Source organism: Sapajus apella, unplaced genomic scaffold (genome assembly GCF_009761245.1).
Source record: "Sapajus apella isolate SASKATOON/1434 unplaced genomic scaffold, GSC_monkey_1.0 scaffold64, whole genome shotgun sequence".
NCBI classification, from domain to species: domain Eukaryota; kingdom Metazoa; phylum Chordata; class Mammalia; order Primates; family Cebidae; genus Sapajus; species Sapajus apella.
This window is the reverse complement of record NW_022437004.1, coordinates 7,293,446-7,300,658: the sequence shown is the minus strand read 5'-3', so window position 1 is coordinate 7,300,658 and position 7,213 is coordinate 7,293,446.

Sequence of the window (7,213 nt, the reverse complement as noted above, 5' to 3'; positions counted from 1 at the left end):
ATTTAAACATGGATGTGATGCATGTTCATATACATATACATATGTTCACAGCATATTAGTTTAGTCTTTTATTTTTCCTGGACAACATATGCAGTCTTATGTAGGACTTAGTCATTTGTAGCTCTAACCTAAATTTTAAAAGTTGTATATTTTTAATAGAAAGTATATATATTCTACATAACTGCTTTGCAAATTTGTATAGAGTTCCAACTACATCAGAATTTTGAAAAAGCAAAGCATTGCCTTTTAAACTGGAACCTTTTGCTGAGCCTTTAATTTAGTATTACAAAAAAAATGAATAGCAGAATCTGTTACTTCTCCTACCAACCAGATACCATAGAATCTGCCCAGAAATGTCTCCTTGCTTTCTCTAACCTCGTGAAGTTTGTATTTATTCTTCTGTCTATACATTTGTTTCTATCTCATATTTGATGTTATCCATCACTAATGTGTTTTCTTTTAAATGTGTTCTGACTACATGTCTTATTGCAAATGGATTTACATCAGTATATCTCCAATAGACTGAAAATTCTCAGAAGGTAAGGCTCTTTGTAGGATTTAACAAAGTGGTTTCTCATCTTGGTTCTGCATTAAGATCACCTGGAGAGATTTTATAAATTGAGTTGCCTGGATGCTTCCCCTGAAGGTTCCAATTCAGTGGGGGTATGGTAAGGCCCACTCTTCAGTATTCTCAAAAAGCTTCACAGGTAGTTCTGACACACAGATAAAAGTTGAGAGGCACTTTTTTTTGTTTTTGAGATGGGGTTTCACCCTGTCGCCCAGGCTGGAGTGCAATGGCGCAATCTCGGCTCACTGCAACCTCCGCCACCTGGGTTCAAATGATTCTCCTGCCTCAGCCTCCCGTGTAGCTGGGGCTACAGGCGTCCACAACCACACCCAGCTAATTTTTGTATTTTTAGTATAGATGGGGTTTCACCATGTTGGCCAGGCTGGTCTTGAACTCCTGTTCTGCCTGCTTCGGCCTCCCAAAGTGCTGGGATTACAGGTGTGGACCACCGAGCCTGGCCAAGAGGCACTCTTTTAATATCATGTGTAATTCTTATCAATAAGTACCTAGCATAATTGCCTGGCACATAGACAACCCTCAAAAACTGTTTACATAATTGGTAAACTGGTTTGAGATGAAGTTTTATGAGATGTGTTCCTTCACTGGAGCAGCCTTGGCAGTCATTGCATCAGGTAAGTCCAAAGATACTGAGTAAATAACATGCTGGCAAAGCCACAGCTACACTTGCTTGAGTTGTGTCATTTGAGCCCACCACATTATTAACTTAACCCGGACAGGTCCAACCTATTTTGTAATTAAAAAAAAAAAAAATATATATATATATATATATATATATATATATTTTGTAAAGAGATTCTGTTACTAACAACCTAAGATTGCAGAAAGAATATGTCTTTGTTGTTATAAAACATTCTTTGTATTTATGAAGTCTTTTTCCTTGAGTTAAAAATGGATAAATAGGCCGGGCATGGTGGCTCATGCCTGTAATCCCAGCACTTTGGGAGGCTGAGGTGGGTGGATCACCTGAGGTCAGGAGTTCAAGACCAGCCTGATCAACATGGAGAAACCCCATCTCCACTAAAAATAAAAAAATAAAAATTAGCTGGATGTGGTGACGCATGCCTGTAGTCAGCTATTTGGGAGGCTGAAGCAGGAGAATCGCTTGAACCTGGGAGACGGAGGTTGCAGTGAGCCAAGATTGTGCCATTGCACTCCAGTATGGGCAGCAAGAGCAAAACTCCATCTCAAAAAACTCCCCTCACCCTAAAAAAGAAGAATAACTGTGCACTCAAATGAGAGCATCATATAAAAGATTTCAGAGCTGTTATATGATTCAACAAGTGAAAATTCCCCCAGATTTGCATGTTTGGTTTTGATGTGTTATGTTTGGTGATGTAATGGAAGTCAGTGTTATATTTTCTTAGTGTAAACCAATTCCAATTTTCCTCCAGCAGTGATTAGTTTGTAGTGATCCTAAAGCTGTGAGAACTAACTGGACTTTGACAGGAGAGCCTGAAGGCAAACCTCAGCACTTACAGTGGAAAACTGGTCTTTCTGATCTCTGGAGTGCTTCTCAAATGAGAGGTGCACCCGAGCCACCTGGAAACCTAGTTAAACATTCAGATTCCTGGGCCTCACTACCAGAAGTTCCCACTGAGTAACTTAGCCATAGAGCCTGGGAATCTGTATGTTTAATGGCCATTCCAGGTTGATGTGGGAGGTGTGACACCTAGAGAAAGATTGCTGTGGGGTGCACTTAGTTTTTTCTTACTTCAGTAGCTGAAGGAAACCGATGCAAGGGCTTAACAATCTACGCCATGATGGGAGTTAGCTTGTGCCAGGCATGTCTTATACTGTTTTATTTAAAGGAGTTTTTCTTTAACAAATATGCTTGTACACCAAAGAACCTTATATGCCCCTTGGAGACATTTATTGCTGGCTGAAATTCAGTCTTGGAGCCAATGTTTTCAAATCCAATTAATTAAACTGTTTTACCAAAGCTGTTGGGAATGTTTTCACAAATCTTGCCCTTTAATTTGAATGAAAATAGGATACAGACTTCACTAAAACAACTTCAAATGTAATTTGCAATCTAATCAAAAGAGATTAATATTAAATAATCTGACAACGTTCTCTACAGTGGGGAGCAGCTGGTAAACAATGCTGTGAAAGTGCTCAGCTAAAATGGCAATCCAGGCTGAGAGCCTCTGCAGGGCAAGAGGAAGGAGGCAGAAGGGAGACCACCGCTTCCAGAGCCCCTGCACCTGTGAGCTTCCCTGCTCCAAGGTAAGGAGCCAGTGAAGAGGACTCAAGGCTAGTGGCTTGCCCTTCTGTCTGCCTTTAAGTTTTCTAGTCTTTCCCCTCTTCTTCACTCCTTCCTCTCCATTTTTTCTTTTTCTTACTTTTTCTCAGAAGTGTGAGTGAAATCTGTGCCCCAGATCCCTGTGAAGGTGGTTATTTCACCTTTTATAAAGATGGTTGGGTGATGCATTTAACTTCCAGGCTCCAGTCCAAAAGGCCCATCTTCAGGGTTGAAAGAGCCTAGCAGTTTGCAAAACCAACCCGATCTTATCCTTTCTTTGGATGCTCACAGTGGTAATTAAAGTCTATTGTGATAATTTCTGAAACAAGGAGGAAATAGGAAATTAGTGCTCCTGGAACTGAACTGGAACCCCAGACTAGCTGCCAATATGTGGATGAATCACCAAAAGGTCTGGGAGCTATTTGCCATCTATCAGCACAGAGGGAGGTTAGAATGAAAATTGGCAAAAAACAAATGACTCAGTTTTCCTTTTTAGCAAATGCTAAATTACAGCTGCCTGTTTTCCCTGTTTTAAATAAAAGGGATGAAACCACAACTGCCCATTGGTAGTCTAGGATGAAGAGCTAACAACTGCTTCCTGCATTGGTGTCCATGGAAAACCGGATGCTTCCCTACTCATACGTGCACTGGGCAACCTTTTGCAGAAGCTGATGTACCAGGAAGGGGACATACAAGTCAAAGAAAGATTCAACCATGTATTTCCTGCTTTGTCAAAGACTCATGTGGTGGGAAAGAATGAATAAAGCCTGTGTTTCCGCCCCAACTTTTCTATTTGCCTGATATTTGACCTTGGCAGGTCATCCAACTTTTTGAGGGTTTTTCCTAATCTGTGAAATGAGAATAATAACAGCATCACAGGGCATTTGTGAAGGACAAGTGGGCTAGTGTACTTTAGTTAATGCCTTCACCTTTTAAGCCTATGAAAATGTAAAATTATCTTTGCTGCTGTGAAGGTATTTGGAGGGTGGCAACAGTTACTCAATCACAGAAATGGGGCAAGAGAGAGGAGTGGAAACTTTTCTTGCATTTAGAGAGGAAATAGTCAGTGTTTGAGTAAACATATCTGTTATCACAGATATATTTTTATATGTAAGAAGATGGACCTCCATTTTAAAAATTCAATCATGTCATCAATGATTTCAAGACATTAAGTAGTAAATGATCAACAGTCGACATTTCTTATCAAAGTAATAATACCACCATTTAACACTTCCTTTAGACTGAGCACTGTGATAAGTGCTTCCTTTCATATAATCTCACAGCCCTCTGATGTAGGAGTTCTCAACAACCACTATTAACAACTCTGTGCAACAGATATTATTATTCTCACTTCACATATAATGAAACTGATAACAATTGAATTTTTAAAAGCTTTCCCCATTTTATATACCTCATGAGCAGTAGAATATGGTTTAAAACCTAGGTGTAGCGCTCAGTGCGGTGGTTCACATCTGTAATCCAAGCTTTTTGGCAGGCCAAGGCAGGAGGATCGCTTAAGTTCAGGAGTTAAAGACCAGCCTGGGCAACATAATGAGACTGAGGCACAGTGGCATGTGCCTGTAGTCTTGGCTGAGGTCGAGGATTGCATGAGCCCAGGAGGTCAAGGGTACAGTAAGCCATGATCGTGCCACTGCACTCCAGCCTGGGTGACAGGGCAAGATCTTGTCTCCAAAATAAATAAATAAATACCAGGTGTGTCTGACACTAAAGCTTATGTTCTTAACCACTGTATTAGTTTGTTCTCATGCTGCTAATAAAGACACACCAGAGACTGGGTATAAAGGAAAGAGGTTTACTGGACTCACGGTTCCACATGGCTGGGGAGGCCTCACAGTCATGGCAAAGGAGAAGCAAAGGCACATCTTACATGGTGGCAGGCAAGAGAACTACCAAGCAAAAGGAGAAAATAAATTTATAAAACCATCAGATCTCATGAGAACTCACTCACTATCATGAGAACAGCATGAGGGTACCTTCCACTGGGCTCTTCCCACAGCACATGGGGATTATGGAAACTACAGTTCAAGATGAGATTTGGGTGGAGACACAGCCAAACCATATAAACCACCACAATCTTAAAGAGAATGGAAGCCATACTATCTCTAGTTGGAACAGAAGCCCAGTCTCTGTGACAAGTTGACCTACCCTATTACTGACTAGCTACATGTCTTTGGGTAAGTAAATTCTGAGCCTTAATCTCTCCTGAGTTGAGGGGACATAATGTTTTCTAGCCTACCTTATTGGTAATTGTGAGAATCAAGTGAGATGGTACATATCAAAGTATTTTTGGATACCATAGAAAGGAAGGGCCTGATTAAGAGTTTCTTCAACTAGATAGGAATTGAAAGAAATTTTGGTAAGTAGTATAGGAAAAGAAAAATAACCATTAATGCCCTATCAGTAATAGTCTTTTTTTTTTTTTTTTTTTTTGAGATGGAGTCTCACTCTATCGCCAGGCTAGAGTGCAGTGGCGTGATCTCCACTCACTGCAGCCTCCACCTCCCGGGTTCAAGCAATTCTCCTGCCTCAGCCTCCCAAGCAGCTGGGATTACAGGTGCGCACCACCACACCAAGCTAATTTTTACATTTTTAAAGTAGAGACAGGGTTTCATCATTTTTGGTCAGGCTGGTCTTAAATTCCTAACCTTGTGATCTAACCACCTCGGCCTCCCAAAGTGCTGGGATTACAGGCGTGAGCCACCATGCCCAGCCAGTAATAGTCTTTTCATTATATAGTTGATCATACAAAGAAGTGTCTTCTAAAGTATGGCCTGCCTATTGGTGCTGCATAAGATGATTTTAAAAGGTACATAAAAATGTATTTTAATAGCTCTGTGCTCTTTCTAGAAGTATAATAAACCTGTGATTTCCCAGATTATTGTTGAGGGTTTAGCTAAGTATAAAAAAGTGAGTCAAGTCAGGCGCAATGGCTCACATCTGTAATCCTAGCACTTTGGGAGGCCAAAGTGGGAGGATTGCCTGAGCCCAGGGGTTCAAGAACAGCCTGGGCACATGTTGAGACCCTATCTCTATTTTTTTTTAAGTGAGTCCATTGAAAATCAATTAAATATAATGAAGTGCAAGTGTTCCCTGGATATGGCAAACATAATAAAAGTGGAAGACAAATGATTCTAGGAAGCACTGACAAAAGCCTGCTGTGTTTGAAAACAAAGGCTTATCTCAGAGGCGTTTGTTAAGGCTCTCTCTCGTGATCTCTATTGATCTCCTTATGTCTTCAACAACAGTAATAATGGTCATAAATAAAGAGGTCTGTTGACATTCTTCCCCAAAGCTCACCCTGCGCCCCCACCGTCTACTCTGGTCGAAAGCACCAACCCCATAAGGAAGGCAATGGGAGCCGAAGCGTTGTTTTATTCCTACCCTAAGAAATGCAGTTTTTTGGCAGGGCGTGGTGGCTCACACCTGTAATCCCAGCACTTTGGGAAGCCAAGTTGGGTGAATCACAAGGTCAGGAGTTCAAGACCAGCCTGGCCAAGATAGTGAAACCTTGTCTCTACTAAAACTGCAAAAATTAGCCAGACATGGTGGCAGGCACTTGTAATCCCAGCTACTCAGGAGGCTGAGGCAAGAGAATTGCTTGAACCCAGGTGGCAGAGGTTGCAGTGAGCTGAGATTGCGCCACTGCACTCCATTCCTGGGTGACAGAGTGAGACCCTGTCTAAAAAAAAAAAAAGAAAGAAATAGTTCTTCATCCTGTATTACTTACAGGATCCAAACCATGACTGCCCCTTCTATACAGGGCACAAGTCTCTACTCTGAAAAGAGAATTTCTGAAAAGTCTTGATGCAGCGTCTTTCAGAGAGAAAGCCAAAGTGCTCTGGAAAAGGTTTATAACAGCCTTGCTGGGATTAGATTCTCAGCCCAGGCCCAAGTATCTGCCATTCCCTAGCTAAAATGCGGCTGCCAAAGGTTGAAAGGCAGTGATAACCATTTTACAGAAAGGTTTGTTTTGTGTTTGATAACAGGGCTTTCACTTAAGACAGTCTCTCCAGGCATTGTTGAGAAACCAATGTTGACTTGTCGTGATCTCTAGAAAAGCAATGTAGCCTTCTATGTTATGGAACTTCTATGACCATGTCCATACTTTCTCTGAATCTAATCTAGCACCTTAAGCAGCAGTCAGAGAGAAATAAAGATGCATCACTGATTAAGAAAGAAGGCCCTTCATATATTTACTTGAGGCGCTCCTGGTTTAATGCAGACATTTTCTCCCATCACTTTAATAGCAGCATCCAGACTTTTAAACCTCTCTAAGGTCACATAGCTAAGTGGAAAATATGAGATTGGAACCCAATTTTGTCTGGTTCCAAAGACCATGGTATTCCACAACATACTCACAA